Source organism: Nothoprocta perdicaria, unplaced genomic scaffold (assembly GCF_003342845.1).
Source record: "Nothoprocta perdicaria isolate Ctin4 unplaced genomic scaffold, notPer1 scaffold_123, whole genome shotgun sequence".
NCBI classification, from domain to species: domain Eukaryota; kingdom Metazoa; phylum Chordata; class Aves; order Tinamiformes; family Tinamidae; genus Nothoprocta; species Nothoprocta perdicaria.
Window position 1 is genome coordinate 1626629 of NW_020454350.1, and position 23336 is coordinate 1649964.

The 23336-nt window shown below is 36.8% G+C and overlaps 1 protein-coding gene across 4 annotated transcripts in view; it reads left to right on the forward strand.

The window, feature by feature from the left end:
* Nucleotides 1-23336, forward strand: part of NKAIN2 (sodium/potassium transporting ATPase interacting 2) — a 280639-nt gene that overhangs the window by 129445 nt on the left and 127858 nt on the right. For 3 of the 4 annotated variants that reach the window (XM_026054592.1, XM_026054593.1, XM_026054595.1), the window contains exon 1: nucleotides 14837-14848. The exons of the other annotated variant lie outside the window; for it this stretch is intronic. The gene's annotated coding sequence lies outside the window, so the exon portion shown is untranslated. Of the gene's footprint in view, nucleotides 1-14836; nucleotides 14849-23336 lie in introns of those variants that run through there. 4 annotated transcript variants of the gene reach the window in all.

A 23336-nucleotide genomic window follows, 5' to 3' on the forward strand; every position in this document is an offset into this window, starting at 1 on the left:
GGTTTAATTTTCCATGCGAGCAGTTGGGAAGGGATTGCCTTCCCGGACACGCTCTGGATAAGCCACTGTCCCCATGGAGTCCAACAAGTGTCATGATGTGGCCAGTTCTTTTCCCTCCTCCAGCACATAGCTCGAACACGACTGAGTCTTCCCTACTGCTAGTACAAGTCACTGGAAAAGCCTGTCCCCCAAGGCACTTTCTTAACAACCTCTCAAGTCAATGTTCGGTTTCCAGCTCCAGTCCTAGCAAGACTACCTGGATGCTGGTCGGGCCCAGTGCTCCCTGGGTTGTGTGGGCAGTAAAATCCGTGTCTGCTCCAGGACAGAGGGGATAGAGGAGTGGGAGCAACCATTAGTGCAAGGTTGCTTCTCTTTAGGTTTGGACAGTGCTTCCAATTTTCAATGCTGAAATGTTGTGGCAAATTTTGACTTTGGGATCTTTCTGGTTTCACAAAAAAATAGATAATTAAAGAAATAAACTTCACTGTGTTTGTCCCTGTTGATAAAGTAGTCATGTCTATTTTTTCTTCATGAGTATAAAGAGAGCAATATGTGGCCACTCAGGAAAATGATGTTCCTGACAGCTTTACTGCAACCCTTGGTATGACAGGAGTGTCAGTTTTGTTTAAAAGCCACGAGGGGTCATTGGTGGGGTCAGTGCCCCGGAGCAAACCTGCCAGTTCACTGTCTAATTTGGACACGGATTGGGATCTGATTAGGATCGAAACTAAATTATAAGCAAACAAATAAAATTCCCAGCAACTGAAAAAAAAAAAAGTTTTTGGCTAGCTCCACTGATAAATAATGATGAGGTCAAGTCCTTATGGATTAATCTGGCTTGCTTGGTGAAGCAGGTTCATTTGAAAAATTCAAGCAATAYTAAGAGCAAGGTCGCACATCTAGGAGAAAAAAAAAAAGGATAGGTTTTTCCTGCCAAATGGGAGAGACTCTCTTGGGTTGCATTGATGCTGCAAAGAATTTGGAGACGCAGGAGGTAAGGGAATGTCTCGGTTAGATACTGTAGCTTAGAGGATAAACATGACCTATGAATTTAGTATACTGCATTTGTAAACTGCTGTTAGTCTCCTGAAATGCAGCCTTGCTGTCCACACTGTTAAAAGGATAATGAACAGGAGAGGAGTGAGGAAAGAGTGACTAACAAACCATAGCAAGAAATATAGGAATCAATTCAACTTGGCCACAGAAAATAAAAACAGTCTGGATACGGACCACAGAACTGCCATGGAGAAGGAAAGTCTATTTTTTTTTTAATCTAGCAGAAAAAAAAAAAAAAAGGAAAAAAAAACAGTTACAGTAAATTCTAATGAGAAAATTCTAGGAAGATACATTTAGAGAGCTCATTTATAAAAAACAGAAGTCATGAACCTTCCCTAAAGATGTGGGGAGTCTCGTCATTTGAAGTACCTAAGCCACATCTGTATGTTCTTATATTTTAAATTCTGTAGCAGACTGGTTGATGTCTCTGTGCTTGGGGAAACTTACCTGAATTTCTCTGCCTTATTTATGTGAGGGGAGGAATAATCATCTAAACACTCTCCTGTAACTTTCAAATCTATTTCTTGTAATTTTGAGCCTTTTCTCCAAAGAGCTCAACACTCTGTGACTTCCTGAAATCCTGCTGTCATTCAGTATCTCCTAATTTCCCTTACATTCTGTGGGTTAGTGAACAAAGTRACAACTAAATTCCACAGAAGAAATCTTGATTATATGCAGAGTTTTAGGGGGATTTTTTCATGGGTGTGTATGACAAATTAGGATATATGGGTATTTTCTAAATCTTACCTAAATCCCTGAAACAGTGTTCACTCTGCATATGGAGGTCTGGTCTGCAGCCATCTGCATTCAGACRGAAAATAATTACATTTACATATGCAAACGAAATCAGCTCCAGTAACCTAGGTCTTAGAAGCAAGGTCATTRCATTAAATTGATTACTTTTATCTAAATATTCTTGGGGAAAAAAAAATACGAGAACAAACTTAGGCTTCCATAGCACTTCCATCATGAGCTCTGTGTTTAGAATCAGGAAGCACAAAGGTTTGAGTGTGTTTTATACAGCTGCCTGTAGAGTCCAGTTCTAATTGCTTCTACTATCTTCAGGGATGCTTTTCATCAGGTGAGGCGTCACTTAGCACAATTAATAGTGTCACAGCTACACCTAACAGCACAGCCAACAAGGTGAATTAAATGTAACCCACAGTGAATAAAATGGTGTCTTTTTCCAGATAAGTACATAGAGAAATAAACCTGAAGCTAAGGCAAGAATTTGGATCAAAGAAGGGTTTCTTTTCCAGATTTTACCATAACTTTAGAAGCAACAAGAAAAGGAACAACAGGGGGAAAAAAAGATTTAAAGTATTCTGCAGATAAGTGAGATTTGTTTATTCATTAAGAAACAAACAGGCTTGCTTTGATATTTCTTGAGCGTAAAGACACTTGATTTTGCATCTTTAACTGAGACCTTGAGCACAGCAGTGGGCTCTGGCATGTGACATTTTAACTTCTGCTTGTTTGATAAAAGTATCAGACTTCAAAAATGCATTTCTTCAGAAATGTTAGTAGATGATTTAATTTTAATGAAGTGTTACAGGTTTTTTGTTGTCTTCATAAAGTTATAAGATCCTTTCATGCTGTCCTTTATGCATTAGAATTTTAGAACTGAAGGCCACCCATATATTAAGCAGTTTGGCTCACAGCAAGGTGTTCAACTTGACATTTTGAAGAGCATGGATATTTCTATCATTTGTTTTTTTATTTTTTTTTCTTTCAACTTTATATGTGATAATTATGCATTTTACAGCATTTTATTCATGCTTTCCTTCCAAGCAGTACTGTGCCCTTGTCAGAAAGCATATATTTTATGATAAGTTTAATTATTATTTTTTCCAAAGCTGTTTCATTCTGTGTACTCTCTTGCATGTAGTGTTATGTCTGAATTTAATATGGGCAAATTTTGAAAAGAAATCTCTCTGAAGCCCTTACTTATCTCATGCTGTATATTTACAGTAAGACTAGAAATACCTGTGCTGTTGTGAAGATTTGTATAATAAGTACCACACATTTCTCATACACACAGCGTACTATAAGGTATCCACACATGTTGTTAAGAACAACATAGGCCTGAACTTCTTGTGTAATTTAGGCTATGAAAAAATCTATTTTTCTTTTTTTTTCATGAACTACATAGGAATTCTGGCGAATTCCTTGTTTTGGAAACCTGAGTTATCTAGAATAGCCAATGGAATTAAACTCCCATCCCTTTTAAACTGGATGTACATTACATTAATAAGATAGTTATCAATATTCCTATGACTATATCTACTGATTTATTTCAGCCATGCTTACAGTGATTTTAGTCACAAACGTTTGTACAAAACATAATTTATTCACAAGAATATTCAAGAAAAGATAGTTATCAATATTCCTATGACTATATCTACTGATTTATTTCAGCCATGCTTACAGTGATTTTAGTCACAAACGTTTGTACAAAACATAATTTATTCACAAGAATATTCAAGAAAAGGGAAAGAATCATCAACATAAAAAAAAAAAAAAAACCCAGATTCGTAGCATTTCATACCTAGAAGAAAKCTGCATGGCCCTTTATTAAAGCCCTTCTCTTGCCATAATCACAAGAGTCATCAAAAGCTGTAGATATTCATGTATTACTCATTAATAAGCAAAGCATTTTTTCTTGTTTATAAGACATAGATCATCCATTCTTGGAGCAGAAATAATATCCTCTGATTTTGGTGATTAATCAAATGGCACACAGAGCAAATAGGAAATAATCATAGTGACCTCCTATGAAAAAACTCCATGGGAGATTAAAAATTGTACATGCAAACTACTACAAATAAACAAATACAAAGATCTAGCAGCCTGCTCAGGGGTAATTTACAAAATCAGTGAATTCATTTAAAAAGTTGTTCTCCATTGTTTGTAAAACAATAAAAATACTCACTTTTAAAATGTTTTATTGCAGTACTTGGGGAAGCAAAATCTGTTAATAAAGTCRGGGTTCTATGAGGTCAGGAAATTTTTACATTTATACTGGTAATTGAAAAGGGGACTTGGATAAGCAAGGCTTTGTTGTATACAGGAAAAGCTACTTGGACGGCTGAACATCACTTGCACATTGAACCATCCAAGTTGCGAGCACTACTGTAGAATAACACATTTTTAGTTTCCATTACTTAGAAAGTTTCTTAGACATCAAATCAGAAGAAGTGTGCAAAGTATGCATCCCAAGAAGGATGGAATAGAAATAGCAGAACCAAAATAAACTGTTYCATGGACTGTGTACTTCATAAGACCTGCTTTTCCATGGTTTTGCATCCTCCACAGTTCTTATCACAGTATCTGCAGCCGCCGTCTCCTCACTCACCCAACTTCTCACRTATTTGCTCCATTCAGTGGCCTTTACGACATGCTCTCAGGTCTTCCTCAAATCATCCCTCCTCTCATCTCTCATCTCTGACAAGCTTGAGTTTTCCCAGAGACACCTGAAAGCACTTGAGAAATTGTTTACATACTCTCCCCTTCCTTATCTACCTGATTAGGCATRAAATGCCAGCTTAGCCTCATTGCAGGCTACACTTGTGCTGCYCACTTCTGCCAGGTACCTGTGCTGGCCACCAAGCCAGTGTGCAGAAAAACACTGTAGACACATTTTAGCTTTCTCCTCAGTGGATACAGTAAGAGAATTTTTCTCCTTTTCCTTGTTTTCTCTTTTCATAAAACTTGCAGGAGTCTAATATCTACATATATCTGTCAGATTTGATTAAAATCTGCCAGAGGGCTCAAAAATTAGCTGGAAGAAGAAAAGAAAGTTAGACAGAAAGAGGGTAGAAGAACAGACAAGGCAGTAAGATGCTCGAAGCTGGGATTTTTTTTTCTCTTGGAAAACTAGGCTAAACTAGATTCTGCAATATGCAGTTAAGTGCAGAGCTTTGTATATTTCTCAGCTAATTAATAGACAAGATATAGGATTTAGGAAACACGCACCRTTTACATGAAACAGGCTATAATTGAAAATAACAGTTTTCCAAAGACAGATGATGTTGTGCTGCATCTGTGGCAGGTCTCAGCAGGCAAGTGGTTAGTATGAAGTATGAAAACCCAGCAGAAATGTTAGTAGTAGTTGACAAAAAAACTCTCATTTAATCTTTGTACTGGTGGGAACTCAAAGTGGATGGCACGTTTAGCTTTGGCGGTTTTTCACTGCTTGGCATCCTGGAAACTCAGGAGAGAGTCAATAACCAGCAGCCCTGGTTATTGAGAGCCTGTGTGGACACAACATATCTGTCAGATTCCCCATCTTTGTGTCGAGGCATTTGTTGAAGCGCTCAGTGAGGCACCTGCCAGCTTCTCCATTGTAAAAGCCTGGGCACTTCTGGAAAGTAATAGTAAAACAAAGAAGAAAAATATCACCTTCACACACATCCCTGCCTACCAATATGCTAATTACTAGCAATGTAGGTAAGCTTTTATGCTACTTAGAAGAAATCAGATTCTGACAAATGGAGATGCCTATCTATGGTCACATAATATGCAGAGAGAGCTGTTTTGGAAATGTGACATTATTTTAAAAGTTTGAAGGATAAAAACACAAAATAAAATTAATTCCTTCATTACTCACCCCACCTGTGAAAAAAAATAGTCCTAATTATTAAATTTCTTATAACTAATAGCCATGCTTTTCTTAATGCGGCTTTTCTGTAAGCAAAGTGCCTATGAGTCTCAGCCATGGACCAAGAGATTCTTTATCAGGTGCCGTAAAAAATCTCCACATAGAAATATTCATTATTCATTAAAGTCTATAACAAATAAAAATAGATAGAAAATACAAGGTAATGTAAACATTAGAAWTGGGTTGAGGTAAGCTTGTTTGGGATACTCTAACTCTGTATCTCCATGCTTTCCTATGTCTCCATTTTGGCTTTGATAGCTGGTTGCTTTTGTCTGGCATTTCAGGTATCTGTGTTTTTAAGGCTGCATATTCTTGTACTTGCTTCCATTTGTTTGACAGATATACGTTTACAATCACATTCTATTTCAACAAAGATTTGGGACACAGAGCTTGTCCAAAGATACTCTTTCCTTGTGGTCTGGGACCCATAATGCTTGTCCTCTCCCAGCTAAGGATCATTTTCCCCTTAATGTCGTCCATGCAAAAATACCACATACTTGCAAGTGAACAGCATAGCTAGGAACTGATTTCCAGCATGCAAGATTTGGTATTAGCCCTCTTTACCATCTCATATTGTGCCTTCAAAGTGCRGAAGCCAGTTAACTTCACACTCTGCTTCTATTGCACCACCTGCCTTTTTGCTGCTTCCAGGACCACAGTTAACACAGCACTAATAAAGGTGATAAATAGCTTTTATCCACCCCTACTTTGGATCGCCAGACTTGTGGCTTTCAAAACTAGTATCCAATGTATGAGGTGTTAATAATTCTTTTTGTATTCCAGTTTTTCCACAGAGCTGCATGAAATGAATGATGGGGGGTGGGTATCACACAGTATATTCCCCTGTTGGTTCCCAGTGCAAGCAGTTACATTTGCTGATAATAAAATGCATTTATCTTCAGTGGCATTTTAGATAGCTCCACAACCTGCTGTGTATTCTAATGAAACCTGTATCACTACCAATTAGACACCTGCAGAAGAAGTGGGCTATGCAAATGCCTTGCCCCCAAATGCTATTTTCCCTCTCTCATTAAGCTTTCAAACTAAATTACATCACATTTAATGGCTAAAGACTTTCCCCTCAAATTTCAAAGTGCTGCATGGAATTTAGCCAAACATCTCCCACTGGTTTTAATGGGAGTTGTGTGACTGCAAGTCTTTGAAATGGATTTGCATTACTTCTCACACGCCTAACCTAAACCTCCACTCGACCACCTTCCTTTCCCTGCAAATGCACACAGAAATACTCTGCCTCTTTCCTTCGATCTCCCTCCTCCTCTCACCCTCCGATACTTGCACAAGATATTCTGCTGGGCTTGGCACAYTGCAGATTATTGGTATACTTGCCGTCCCTGGGCGTCCTTGAGTTCAAATGTGAGTAGATGTAAGTCATGYTTGCTGTAAACAAAAATTTGCCACAAGATAGGGAATAAATAGCAGGTATCTGGCTTATGAGGTTATATTTCCATCAAGGGTTTCCATTGCTCTCATAAACCATGAGAGGAAAGCAGGCATGATTTATAAAGTTGCCCTAAGTCCCAAGATAGAACTGTATCTCCATAATTCATACCTAGCAGTTTGTTTCATGTGAATCTCAAGTCCTGTTCTAAGCCCTGCCTGGGATACAACCCCTGCCTTGCTCTCCCAAATGTTGTATTAACCTTTTATCTGCTCCTTTCTCCTGCTGTTGCCTGCCCCATATTCCGATTTGTGTGGCTTGCTGCTTTCATCTCCTTCTCCAGGGAGCTCTCTGTTGAATGCCTTGGCAGGAGCTGTAAGCATTACCCCATATCTTTTAATTACACATGCAAGCATATTTCTGAGAGCAAGCTGTGCGTTCCTAAGTCAAAATTGGATTAAGAGATGCCTAAACAGTTTGCACTTGCAAGTAAGTACAAAAACACGATCATCTCTGCAAATGTGGACAGCACAGATTGGGTAGTAGGTTTTAGATTATTGTTTTGGAATTTTGACCATATAGTTTTAAGAAATAATTTAATTAAGATGTCTCAAGAACAGCTTTGTGCAAACTTAAAATCTGCTTTTCAAAGATAGAAGGAAAGTAGTGATCAAATACTGCACTGCACCTTGTCCTAAGAAGATGTTCTTTAGATGGCAGTAATTGTAAGATGCCCATGCTATGGAGAACACCTCAGCCCTATGACAGAGAGGAACATATTTCTTTTCAAGTTGGGCTATCCCACAAAAGTAAGAGCAAGTGGGTTATTTTRTCATTTCTGGCTACCTGCAGTTATCACAAAGATTGAACCTGCCTATGATTTAGGCCTATTTTCTTCTTGAAAAATAAATTAAATGACATCAGTGTCATAAAATCTTTGGTTCGTATAGGTGGCAACATTGATCAATACCATTTTATCTGTATTCACATTCTTATATCCCAAAAGCAGAAAATGGAGAACATGTTGAATCTGCTATTGACTTTCACTTCCTGCATCTAACTTCAAAGAAATTTTCTTTGTATGCAAAGCTAGACTGATCTTAAGACATTATATTACACTTTAGCTGACTCTAAAACAAGTAACGGATCTAAAATCCAAGTGAACTGTACATATCAAGATTAGTTTTATACCAAATTATGTTACCTGCAGAGAGTAACTTTCCTCTTACTCTAAAGTAATGCTTTTATATATCATTATAAAGTTTAAAATGCTCTAAAACACAGGTATTTCTGAAAATTATTAATTTTTCTAGAAAACAAGAGGAAATCCTCTTTCCATTACTAACTTTGCATGTCGATTCTTGTTTGTTTATTTTTTGCTTTTTCATTCGCACCATGTTCCTTACATAGATTAAGATCTCTCCAGTGCTAGTAGTCTTGAAAAATACATATCAGTAAGATTGAGCATAAGAGATAGAAAGAAATATCAGCAATGTCGTCTTCCTAGCTGTATCAAAAGTGGCAAAAAATTTGCACAGTAGTGTTAACTATAAACATTGCCTTTAGCAGAGTTCACTGTAGTTGGCTATAAAGTAAGCATTTACAATGTGAGCTTATCTTTATCACAACAACTCTTGCCCAAGGGGCAGACTCTGTGAAAAGGGATGTCAAATGACTATTTAGTGAATAAGGCTTGTGCCTATTCTCTGTGTTTTTTTTGATTTTTTTTTTTAGTTCTTTTGTTAGCTTGCAGTAACACCTGTCTAGGTGACAGACAACATGTGAGTTTGCTTTATTTGCTATCTCTCACAAAGCAAAACCTTAGAGAATAAACTGTGCAATTATTCTAGGTCTTTAAAAAAAGAAGAAAATTTGAAAAAAWTTTAAATACTGCCACAAACTCTATCGCTAGCCTTCTAACCTGCAGTATTTTTTTTTTTGATTTTTCAGAATCACAAGTAGGCACTGTTGTCCATCTCAGAATGAAATGTTAATTGTCCCTGATTAAAGAATATTCCTGTCACTAATCAGTACTGAGGAAGGTAAATTCCCTTGTTTGCTTTGTATCCTGTATAAAAGCATTAGTTCAGAATGTTAGTCCAGATGATACACTGATTTTTCTGTATATATGATTGATGATTGATTTAAATCTCTTTTCTTTTGGGTTCCGACACAAAAAGAAAATTAATGTAGATTTTGCAATTCTGGTAAAAAACAGTGCAGTGAATAAACAGACTCATGGTGAGCCTAAGGGCTCCCCAAAACTCACTGAACCAGCTAAAATATCCTACTTCATAGCAATACTTTCAGCCTCTTTCCACTGCTAGTGAAACTTTCAAATTCCTACTTTTTGCAATTTTAACATCTACTTAGTAATATTTGGTGTTATGCTTGCATTCTTTTTTCTAAAGTCGTTATTGAGCAGGCAGATAGCCATTACATTAATATCTTCTAAAAATATTAATTAACAGTGCTTTAATTACAATATTTTAATCACATTTTGTAAGAAATGCTCAAAGATGTGACAAAACTGTCTCCAAAAGGATTCAGAACCAACAAAGGAAAATAATTATGTTTAAAAAACACCTTATTCTTTTAAACCTAATCCCAGGATTCTTAGAGAAAAGCTCAGGAATTTCATGTCTGAAGCTGAAAACCTATCCACAGCTAAGGAAAGAAAATTGGGTTAGACTCCTTCCATCGCAATTATTCTATGTATTTCTTAAGGCATCATGTATTTCTTCATGAGGAAATTCAGAGTGCATCAGTGGAAAGGGAGAACTTTTCCCAGTCCATGTGGTGTTATCATGCTTTAGTGTAACTGCATGTGAGAATGAAATGATCACGTTGTTATAGGAACTGAGCAGCAAACTATTTTTTTGGCTTCTGATAAATATTTTCAACCTTCTAGATAAAATACTGTATCATACAAAGTTTAATATTACTGGTAGTGTTTATTAGGACTGGTGTACTATGACCTTATAACAACCATCAAAATCCTGGCTTTTACCTAGTTGTTGAAGTGAGATTGCCATCTTTAGAAGGCTATTCATTTCTCCTGATCTTCAAAGCCATTACCCTCTGTAGGTCAACTGGTTAAGAAGGAAGCTTAGATATTACATTAAAATAAACATCTGTCTTCCATATGACCAAATCTAGGAGAGCTACAGCCCTGCTTTTCTTGCTAGAATTACATAATGATTGCATATGGAGAAGTGCTTGGTGCTCTTCCCATACAGTCAATACTACTTTATCAATTTTTGTTTTGTTTTATTGAACAGCTGAAGGATTGTTTTGACAATATGCTATTGATCTGGAAGAATCACAATCAATAAGCATTATAGCTACTCAGTGACTAGATTATTAGAAAAATAAATTAGGAACAATCCTGCCAGCAAATAACCATTATTTTGCATGACGGATAGAAAAAGTTGTATATATGTCATGGCATATTGTTCATTTGCAAGCATAGACAGACCTTTTCTAATGTTATAAATTTAATTTATCGATCAGAGATCATGATAAAGTGGTTTCTTCTGGAGTGCTGTTGGTGTAAGCCCTCTCTTTTAAATTAAGAATCTATTTTACATTATCACAACTTGGCATAAAAGCTGTGTGCTTGCATGTGTACAGCCAAGTCAGTTCTCTCTCTTCTGTTTCAACATAACTGACTTGACAGCCTTTCTGATTAAGGAAGAATAAAAACAAAATCTATTTTTATCTCTCTCCAGCTCATCTTTGTGTTCAGGTATAGCAATGCTGTTTCCTATTGTGTCTTATGCTGCAGGCAGTTCTGACATTTGCATTTGTACATCATGTGCATTTTGAAATATCTCATTGTTGAAAGCAGACTTTTATTAACTGGATTCTGTATTGCTCTATAGCTTTTGTTCTGATATATTTTATTTAGTTTTGTTTTCTCTGGAAGATCTGATGATCAGCTGAGAAGAATTTTTGTGTTAGAGAAGTAAAAAAAAAGAAGAAGAAATCTCAAAAGAAAGTAGTTGGTCACAATACGCTACGGGCTGATGGAGATTCAGGCCTTTGGGTCCACAGCAGTAGCAATGCACTGAGGTAGCTGTATATTCCCTGTAGCAAAATTTGCCCTTTCCAAGCACATCTTGTTTGTTGTGCATTTACAACAAGGTCTGAAAATACAACTGCTCATATAAAAACAAAGTAGAAAGAGGTCATGRTGAAAAAATAGACAGAATTTAGTAATTTAGAGGCTTCCAAGCTCCTTACCATGGCTCTGGTCTCCCTTGTAAATAGCAATAATTAAAAGCATCTGGCTGCCTGCGCATATGCTCTTGTCTGACTCAGTGCTAGGCAAATGCCAGCTCATGGATAATCACATGTGAACAGCTGACAGAATTAGGGGTAAGTAGATGGAGATGGGGGATGGATTTGAGTTTCTGGAAGCTGGAGAATGTAGGAGGCAGCTGTGAGTCTCCATACAGGACAAGGGAGATCCTGCTAGGAATGACATGGTACAACACTGACCCTGTGGTGCAAAGGAGAGAGAGACATTAGGAAAAAGGGCTTTAGAAACAAACACAATAATCTATATTCTGTTATTTCCACGAGGTTATTTTTAATGCAAAACTGTCTAGAAATTCAATATCTACAATGTAAAAGTTAGAAAGCCAGATCAATACAAATCACTGCTGCTCAGGTCTGACTCAAATTCTCACTGAATGATGAAAAGTGTTGAATACTGAACCTGAGCTGGGTATATTGACTGCCTTAGAATAGTTATAGAAAAATACCAGGACACAGAATTAATTAATAAATGTCCATAATGTTTAATAGAAAAAGGATAAAAATATGTGGATACCCAATCCCAGATCTGGTAGTAATGCAACATTACGAATAAAAATCTGTATYATCTGTGGTATAGAAAGGGGTTGAGCATGAGGTACATTTGTGGGGAGCCCAGCAGCGTCTCTGGGATAGATGAGGTGGTTTAAGCTCTTCTGCCCAGCGCAGGAGACCAGCCCTGGCAGCATGTCCAGAATTGTCCAGTCCTTGCATTAAGAGGAACAGATGGACTGTTACTGCTGTAACATGCTCAGGAGAGATCCTTTTATTTTCATTCCCTCCTAGTAAGTGCAGATGACCCCTGGCTATAAGTTCCACTGCTTAAATCATGACTTCCCCATTCTTGTCCTCATATGTTGCCTTTTTCCTGTTCTATCATCCACATCTAGGTGGATGATTTCTACCAGAGTCAACAAGCTCTTGACCTCTTGAAAGCCTTTGGCTTTCAAATATGAACAAGACTTTTGCTTCCTCTTTTCAGCTTCCTCTTATCTATCCTCAATCCAGATGTGCACATAATTATCCCACTGCTTTGTACACTGCTAACAAGAAAATTGGGAACAAAACCCCATCTATATCCTCTCACTTTATGGATACTTGTTACTGTTATGCTAATCAGTTTCTGATGATTCTGGGGAAGATTTCTTCTCATTCTTAAATGAGCATCTTTTTCTTTAGAAAACCATAAACTGAATAGGCAAGTTCAGTTATATACTTCTTTTTCTTTCTTCTCCAGTTTTAGAAGTGTCATATGCAGGTACCCAGAGAGAGTCTATGAGCACTAGATTCATTATTGCTTTCAGCAGACATTTGCAGACACCCTTTGAAGTGACAGAGATGAGCTTGAGGCATTGAGAAATCCACACCTTTGCCATGGTCACAGTCATCGTCTCAGGGGAGAGCCAAGGGAACTACATTATCCCAGAGCCTGAGGACAGCATTCACATAGAAGGAGACTAAAACTACTTCAGTGGTTAAGTTACAGCCAGAGAGTGCTCATAATAATATTGTGTCCACAATAACACTGCAGCTTATGTAAACCACAATAGCCATTCTTTTTCTTTTGGTGGTTTTCTTTGCACAGATGCAGAATTTTCTGTTTTCTCCCCTTCCTAGCTCAAATCCTGATGTATTACTCTGTAGCACTAATGTATGCTATAAAATATGCAGTATGACTGACTTAGTACTGCCAAGTCTTAGCTTTTGATATATGTTTTTTCAGTCTTTAACTTCAGAAATTTAACACCGCATTAGTTCTAGTTTTTGCATTTGGAAGATAAGGCCTTGTTATGCAATAGGTATTTTGCTTGAAAATAATTGAATGTTTGCCTTTTCAGTGTAATCAACACCATTTTTTTGCCTTTTTAGTTTTGTTTATGTATTATTATTCTCTTCTAAATTGCAGTGTGTGTAGCACTCATAAAATGTTCCATTTTTTAAACTACAGATAATGCAGTAGCTATACTTTAATGCACAAATTTCTCTCTCCAGGATTTATGGAGGTACAGATTCTAGAGAATGAGAAAGTAGTTAACTGTAGGAACTGATCAAGTTCTTGGCCTTCCATGAAGTGCTAAAAGCAACTTTACAAAAAAATTTCTTCCTTCCTCACATCTCTGATATATTTCACAAAATCAGCCTATGAGCTGATGTTTGGTGTAGAACGAGCATAAGAAGAAAAAAAAATCATCTTCTATTCTGTGTTTTAATAAGGGTAAGCAAGGAGTGAAGCAGCATAATGAGAAAACATAAAGATCCTTTGAGAAATGCTCTTTTCTTCTACATAAAAGTATATGATGTCTTGTTTTTCAAACAGGACTTTGCAGCACTCAATACATGTGACTAATCAAATATCATGTTTGTGCACAGGAACAAGGAGAGAGAAACAAAAGAACTAGATAACTTTTTAATCCATAATTTAGGGTATAAAGATGTACATGGTAGATGCTCAGCAGGTGGCACAGAAAAGATGCCCTCAGCCTCTCTGAGGGGATGCTAATGAGTAGATATTTTAAATCACAACCTCCCCTGCTCACCCTGACCAGGATTCTTGATGTTAAAAAAAAAAAAAAAAAAAAAAAAAAAAAGATAGCATCTGCCTGCTAGAGAATCTTACTTTCTGCAAAAATAAGTTTTTAAAATACTGTACCTCATCATGAAATCAATCTCTCCTCCATTCCTTATGGCCATTCAGCCATTCCCAGCTACAGAAGCATAGGCCTGCAACCTGCATTCAGCCCTCCTCTCTGGAACACCGCATCATTGCAAACAGATTTTATCTTTGTAATGTTTCTGGGAGGTAAGAAAATTCTTATTTCTGTGAGCAGACAGCTTAAAGAAAGCAAAGTACTTTGCCTGGTTATTAATATATTTTTACCTAGTTTTGGAATCCTGCCCAGATCTTTTGCATCTTAGTCCAGTGCTCCGATATACCATGTCTGAACCCAAATTATGGGTAGCATCACATGCTTGCTTAGTTCTTCTTATTTCCAGTAAAGAAGCATGTAATCTAAGAAAATTTAATACAATGAAGAACAAATAGACTTCTGAGGGCATGCAACAGTAACATTTCAAGTACTTTTTTCCAATGACTGAATACTACAGTGAACGTCAAAGTGCACATTTGCTTGTGCCAAGACTGAGCAACATCTTGGATGCAGTACAAGACGCTAAATAAAGACACATCCAAAATTGCATTGGCTGAAGTTAGTTTTTTTAAATGAAATACACTCTCAGAAGGTCTAAACCAAATCTCATTTCATCCATTCACACAGCATCCTTGGGAACTCTGAAAATTTCCTTGAAGCTTCCTTGAAAAGCAGATCTTGCCAATTTAGTACATGGACTCTAGCTCTGCAGAGCTTATTTATAGTAGCCTGCAACCTGGTCTATAAACAAGCACTACAATCCAGGTAATTTGTTACATTATCTGTATTTCATTGTGATTAAGATAAACAGCCAAATCAGTAACACTTCTTGTATTTACAGAGTAGTCAGATASATAGTCGATACCGAGCTTCTCTGTAAGGGACAAGGACAAACTGTGTGAAGGTAGGCTTCCCCTGCCTCCTATTCTTTCTTTGATCATTACTCCTTTCTTTCATGTTGTTTTCAGCCGAAGAAGCACCACATGACCTTTGAAAAATGCCAGGAAAACATTATTTTCTCTGTGCCACTCTAGTTGCAGACATCAGGTACATCCTCATTGCGAGCCCTGCTCAGCATTGCTGCTCAGACATAGGTCGGAAAAGCAAAGTGTCTCTAGCTGTGCTCTCAGGGATGCTGTGCACCTCTCCTGACCTTCTCCGAGTGCTAAATGCTGCTCAGGGAGGTTGGCTAATGATCAGCGTTGCAGCATCCATTTGGCTCCCACGGTCGCAGCCCCTCAGGATGGGGGAGAGCAGCAGCAAGCAAACCCCAGTCAAACGTGTTGATCTGWCTCACAAATGACTACAGCTGCTGTTTCTATATTTTACTGTTGAGAACGCCTCAAAGGCCTTTTTTTTCTTTTTTTTTTTTTCTTTCCAGAATGACTCAGATGTGTTCTCTTCCAGAAATATGCTTCAAAAGTATAGAAATTTAAAATGACTATATTAGAAATAATATAATCAAAATATATCTCATAGAAATAAGGGGRAAAAAAGTGGAAAATTGAGCCAATTAAAAACATTATTTTTTTGCATATGTTATTTTAGCTTGCAGGTGTCCCTTTCTGATAAAAAGTTTTAGTCAAAAATTGTCAAAAGACAATTGAAATATCTACATGGCAATATCAGGCCATCGTTCTTTACAAGCTTAAATTATCATTGCCTAACATTAATGATAAAAACAACTCAGGAATATCTGTGGTGTAACTCTACCTGCTAGAGCACTTGGTTCAGGGCTGTGGTTCAGCACAGTACAGGCAAACATGAGTTTGGGCTTTGTGTCTTTAGAATATGACTTTCAAATTGGATAAGATAAGTCTGTGACTTGGATAAGGAAGTGACTAGTTAAAGAAATATTGAGTTGGGATTTTATGATACCACAAGTTTCGACAGCTGTATCTTTGAGCAAATCATCTCTTGAGAATAAATTTTATATCCTTCTAARTTTCTCGGGATATGGACTGTCTTCCTTCTTCACTGCATAATTTCTAGTACATTCTTGCACCACCACTATAATATCTCATTTGGCATTTTTGAGGTGTTCTGTGCTAAAAAGATAGATTTTATCTTGTGCTGTATGATGGGAGAAAAGATAGATAAAAATTTAATATAAAATATAGGCTATCGTACACAATCTATCTGTACCAATTAAGGTACAGACATTCCTTGATTATTTTAATTGGCCCTTGGGCAAGGGGAAGCATTTCTTTATTGGCATTTTCAAAGGGGAAAATGTGGCAACACACTTGGCGTGTTAGACTGAGTGCTCTGTCCATTCTAATACACAGCAATGGATCGCTGGATTGGGATTGGGTGGATTTAGGGTGACAGAGCAGTGGAACAGGCTRCCCAGGGRGGYTGTGGAGTCTCCTACTCTGGAGGTCTTCAAAACCCGCATGGATGCCACCCTGTGCCACATGCTGTAGGTGTGCCTGCTTGAGCGGGAAGGTTGGACTAGATGATCTGTAGAGGTCCCTTCCAACCTTAAATATTCTGTGAATCTGTGAATCCCTGCACTCACACACATCCTGAGATGGGGATGTTGATGTAAAAAAAAGTAGAGGCAGAGCCATCATGTCTCTGGTAAAAGAAAACACAGGATGGATGTAAACCACAGGAATTAGCAAATGGGGATCATACTGCAGTTGTGCCAGATGCAGTCTGAACTATAAAAGAGGCATTATAGAGTTAGACGTTCCTCTCTTCCTGGTGACACATTTGCCGTCTGCTCTGCATTTTTCAGTTCTTTGTGTGGTTTCATGCTCTGCCACTCAGTGGGAGTTCTGTGTTCTGTTATGCCAAAGAGAAGGTTTGAGAGTATCAGGCAGGTGTTTTAGTCACTAGGCTAACAAAGACTTTCTCCATAAAGTTGGATATTGACTGATGAGGGAAGTGTCTTAACTTTTTTTTTTCTTTCTTTCTTTCTTTTTTGATTGTCACTGTAAGCTCACATGTTTTTGAAGCACAGGAACAGCTGACAGTAGTCCAGTGAAAGAGATGACAATACTAAATCACATTTCTCCAAATCTTCCAGAGCAAAAGCATCACATTTTTACACCAGTAAAAAGAAAACAGGATGGGATTTTTTTTATGATTTTATTCGGTCCGTTGCCTTCCCRCTATTAAAATGTTGCCCAATGGACATGTCATGGCAGGACCTAGGCTTTAGGAACTAACATAAAATGATTTATTTGGGAAAGCAGTAATGGTAGAACACAGTTTGCAGACTGTCCAAATGACAATTCCTACACACATCTCTTTGGGCTTGATTCAAGAACCATGGGGAAAAAAGAGTTTTTATTTCTCAGGCTGTCTGTGAAGAACCCTGACTGTCAGAAAGGGTGAAATGGGAGGGACAGACAAAGCTAAACTCAAAGGGATTGAGTCTCTGATGTTTTCCTGATTTTGCATTTCATATAAAAAGGCAGAAATATTTCAAATATAGTGGTATTGGAACTTAGCAAGTATTTTAGGCATTTGGTTGAATTAAAAACTCTACAGGTTTATGTGAATATTTCTCAGAAAAAAAGGTATATGTTATCTGCACTTACTGTGCACCATGAGGCATCAGTCCCACTGTGACCTGCATTTTTTCTGCCTATGGATAAAAACAATGATAACATCTGCAGTTTGAAATAATTGCCAATTAAATATGAGATGGCTGAAAGTTTGTTTTATAGATGCTATTATTGTTGCATTGGCAGCAGCTTTAAACCTTTTATATTGTATAGATTAGAAGACGGAGCAGGAACAAGTGTAAAATGGCAGATCATAGACTTCCCTCCTCTTCCCTGCATACGTATTTTCGCTTCCTCAAGACAGGGATCAACAGCTTCAGCCAGAAGAAGAAATGAATATTCCTATTCTTTCTGTGACATCAAAAGGACATGATCTGTGCAGCATCTTTTAAAGCTGCTACGATGAAATGCTGTTTATCATTTTCCAAGAGCTTTGGCTCTACAGCTGACAGCTGAGCATCACCCAAGATGAAAAATGGACCTTCTAACTGGGACAGCATCTACTGTGTTGCTTTACTAACATGGACTTAAATAGCAATTTTTTTTTTCTCAAATGTAGTTCCTAGGCATCTTGTGGAATAATGTTAAAAGGAAGAGAGCTTAGAGAAGTTAAATGACAGGTTTATGTTAAGAAAAACATAGTTAATTCTCTTGGGAGAGTAAATATCCTTTTAAAAATCCTTTACATAGTAACAAATTGAGCCAAAAATTACTTTAAATGTCTATAAATTATGGAGTGTTGTTCAAATATAAAGGATTTATGTAGGCAATTCTATTAATTCTGTTGGTTGCTATCTGCATAAATTCCAACTTTATCAATAGGAAAAATGTTTATGTAATTACAAAATATGCTGAACAAGCACTCTAAGCGTCAAATAATGCACTATTGTGGTCCTTACTCTCAGGAAAGGGAACATGGTATTCTGTCTGTAATTATTGTATGTGCTTTAAAATAATGCAACAAGATATTTTCAGAGATTTTTAATAGAGGTTAAAATAAGACCTTTGGCTATCTTTCAGATAGTCATAAGAAATCTGGGATTTGAAGCCTCATTTTTTTTCTGCATAAGCTATCTGTAACACTTGGAGATTCAAAAATCCCCTACTAAGGTGAGTTAAGCCATTTTTATCAAATAGGAATGAGTTTGTGCAGAAGAGGAAATTGAAGAATTCCTAGATACATTTCTCAAAGCATGAATTCCGTACTCAACAGTTTAAATGGCTGTGTGTTTTTTGATAATTGCCTGTGCGTATTCACAATATAGCACTCTGGACATATGTTCATATGAAAGGCTCATATGATCAAATGCTAACATTTGAATAAATTTACTCTGTAAGTTTTCCTTTGCATTAGACAAGAATCCTATCAGATTCAGTCTGAAGGATGGATATGTTTTCCAAAATTGGAAGGAAAAGCATTTATTATACTGTCTAAATGATACCCTACATACACACACAAACACATTTTTTTTCTATTTCTCTAAAGTTAAAGGAGCACTTGAGTCTTTGATGGCCTAATTCATTAGTATTATAATGTTTATACTATAAATATAATAAAAAAAAAGAAACATGTACTCCCAGTATATATATGTAGTGGTATTGGAAGGGTGTACAACTGTCCCATTGCCAGGGTTAGATTAACTCACCCATGCTGAGCTCTCTGCTGCTACAGTTGTGTGATAAACTGAGATAACTAACTTCAGATCAGTTCCAATACATGCACATGTGCTACAGCTGCATCCCTGACATAACCTTGGAAAAGCTAGAAGCCCTTCCAATAACCCAGTGCCTCCTTGAAATCAGTAGCAAATCTCCCTCTGATTTCCATTTTCACACCGAATTCACACCCAGTTTACTTTTGTCTTTATGTCTTCTGGGTATCTCCCGCACTCATTTTGTTTAGTCTTTTGGATTATAACTCGTAAAAACTTTAGGCTAGTTGGCATACAGCTATGGAGGGATCTATGAATGTGGTCTCCAGAAAGAGATGCACCTCAGCCTCAGTTTGGACGTCTGCGAAATAAAATAGGAAGCAGGGCTTTATCACTAAGGTGCTAAACCTCGGATAGCAATAGCCATTGAGAGGTGAAGTTCATTGTCTGAGTGCAAGACCCTGCCACTTGGCTGCTTGGAGATCAGGCTATGGAACATGGAGTTGTGTGGTTGTGCAGGCATTAACCGTTATATCGGTGCATATAGCTTTCAGCCTTGACAGTCCCCTTAAGAAGTCTGTTCAATACTCCTACAGGGGTGGACTTATATACAGCATTACTTCAAGAGCTCTTGGATCCTATTCCTGCAACATTTGGTCTTGTGATGTCTTGTGATATGGGTTACAAATATTGTGTATTTAAATTCTGACCAGAATAATTTTATGTAACTTCCATTGAAGATAATAATTGACCACATGCTGAATATAGTCTGCCTCTGATGTTGCTGAGCATGTGGAGATATAGTGACACCCAGAAACTCTGCAGGCTTTTAGAATGGAGTGGTATAAGCAGCCTGTAGGCTCACTATTCCAGACAAAATGTTCAGGAAGGGTTATAGGCATATCGGTCAAGTTTGGGGAAGTGTGAAAGGATCAAGCTGGGAATGAGCATGCAGAAGAGGAAAAACATAAGATGCTCTCTATATTTGTCTCTGATAACTCACAGGAAAAGATCTTTAAAAATATTATTTAAAAAGGACTATTTATTTCTGATTATTTTGCCACAAGTCCGTGGTACTAATAGATGTTTTGTTATACTTTTTTCCTCCTAAATAGTTCAACCTGTTCCAAAGTCAGGAAACGCACCTGTTCCTGTATTCTTCATGCCTCCATGGGGTGTGCAATCACTGGTGAAGTTGGTAGCTAATATATTATGCTCTTCTACACTTAAAAGTAATGAGAAACTATTATATAGCCACACATATCTTTGGAATGTTTACTATATGAAAAGAAAATCTTCATTGAAGTTGTCAGAATCAGAAAAAATACTGAAACTATTGTAAAAAAATATATTTATTCCACTAGGATTTAGGGTACAATTTCATTTATAACTTTTATATTTTATTAACAGCTTTGATAGTCATAAAATATACTATCAATTATTTTGAAGTGTTCATTTATCTGTAAAGAAATTTTCAAGGCCCTCTCTAGGATGAAGAATATAAGCAAAAGAAAAATGCTGAAACTACATATATCTCCACTTGAAGTAGCAAAGGGTTTGCAAAGACAGTATACCACTACAATATACTGTTTTATTTCACACTAGGGAGAGTGTTCATWTCCTAAGAAGAATTACTGTTCTTTCTTCAGTAAGACCAATCTGTAGAAACTTTGCATGACATATTTAGGGTTCTGCATTTTTGATTTTGAATTTCTTGCAGTTTATTCATGACAGTTAGTTTGCTAATCACTGGTTTCAGCATGGATGAAATTCATTCCTTTTATCTTGATTGTCTGCCTTCACAAAGTTACACTGAAAACTTTTGGAAAGGTTAAACACAAGACAACTTTTGGAAAGGTTAAACACAATTTGAAAGAAAAAAAAAATGGTATCCTATCTCCCAGGAACACTGCTTTCAGAATATGCTGAATCATAACTATGATTGAGCAAGCCAATTCCAAAGCCTTAATCATTTGCTCAAAATTTTTTCTCTCAATTATTTTTCTTTCCAAAATTAGAGCAGGTTTCAAGTAAACCAACCCCAATCAAGTCTTACTATGAAATGTCACATCACTATTTCATCATTCATTGCAACAAAGTGAAGAGTTTCTAGTGTAGTTTAAAATGTTCTGCTGCATCTGTTTAGAAAATGAGGTATCCTTATTAAATTTTAGAGGAAATGCATAGTTAATTATCTAACTATGCAGTGTGCTAGGCTAAATTCTTGTAAAAGGTACTTAATTGTATTTTAAAAGTTAAAAACAATGGGGAAGATATACATTTAAATCATATTTCAATCAACCTTAAGGGTGCTGTTTACACAGTAAGAGTTTAAAATGTTAGCTCATTAAATATGCACAATGTTTTGCATTGCAGAAAGGATGTGGATTATACTTTTGATTTCCAAGAAAATTAAACCTGCTGTCAGAAAGCACAAGGTAGCAGGATGCAGTGGGTTCTGTGGGAAACAATTTAAACAATTTATGCTAGCACTTAAAAGTTTGGTGAATTGGATTTCAGATAAATCCTCATTGAGGTCCATTTTAAAAGAGTAGAAAGAATCCACTTCTCATATAGGCATGGGATTTTTCCTTTTCCCTTTTTTTTTTTAATTCACTAATTAAGGACTATATTTTTGCCCTCCGTGTAATGAATTTCAACTATTCCACTGAAGTGGGATATCTTACACAGAAAGCAGCAACCTACTATATTTCACCCCATACCCATCAGGTGTTGTCCAATTAACATACGTAACTTGCAGACCAACCCACTCATCACTAGCCTCCTTCTGTGCAAGTGCAACCAACGCAGTCAGTCACTCCATGCTATCCTCTTTTCCCTTCTCATGTTGGTGTACAGCCATATATAATGGCTTTCTGAGTCTTTGAAGACTGCATAAGGGATCTGAATGTGCATCTTAAAAAATTAAGCCATGCCAGTCAATCTATCTCACTGCTTGGTTTTCCGTGATATCTGTTCTATGAAAAAGAGGATGGCAAACTCTGCCTATCATCTCCTTGTGTCTTGCTATTTAGTAAGGTACACCCAGTAAACTACAATGTAGATTAAGCTTTCAAACACAAACCTTTGAGTTCCCTAAAGAATAGCCAGGGGCATATCTTCACATACAATTGTGTCATGTACTCACTATGCTTTAAAAAATAAGAAAAAGAGCCTTCCAAACACTGTTTCATCATCCAGCTAAGAGTGATAAGAATTCATCTGTGGAGGAAAGATATTTATGGTGGAAATGAGGCCATAGCGTAACTGCTGGCATGTAATTGGAAAGCATTTCAAATAATTGTATGTTTAACTGAAACCAAAATAAAGCAATTTTGAAGATAACCAAATGTCTAAAGTAAGAAAACTCCAATGAACAAGTATCATTCCTCTGTAATAATGCATTTCAGTCTTTTGTTCAGAGGATGCTAAAATCCTATCCAGATTACATGCATTGTCTTCACTGAAGTCATAAAAAATTGCATAAAAAGTTCTGGAAGGTGCTCTTAAAAAGTAAATGGTTTGCTGTAGTTTTTTTTATGATTTTTTCTCAGAAAGACTCAAGAAGCTTTTATACTGTCACCATATTCTTACAGTCAACATATTGTTAAATTACTACCTTCACTACTGAAGAAATTGGGTTCTTTTTGTACAACACCCAACCATATTTTCAATCATCTTATCTCTGGACAACAATCACAATGAGTCCAATTTCTAGTCATAAAGTCAGTTTTTTTTTTCCACAAAACTGGCATCTGTCTCCCAAAAGACTTCTATCAGACACTTCAGTTAGCATCCTTCAAGTTTCCTTTGGATGAATCTGTCATGCAATTAGGTTACTGATGGGCTGCCATGACAAAGAGGATACTTTTGATGTACTTTTGAATTTGATACTTTAAGTATTTTTTGATTCTAAGTACTGTCTTCTGGGAGCTGTACCCACTCTATTTTTTTTAATGTTTTAAATAAAATACTAGCTTAGGAGCAAATAGCATCTTTTCTTTGTGAATCCAAAGAGAGGAATTGCAAAGTGTCATATTTTCCACAAATGTAGATTTTATTTTGAACAATACCTATTGTATC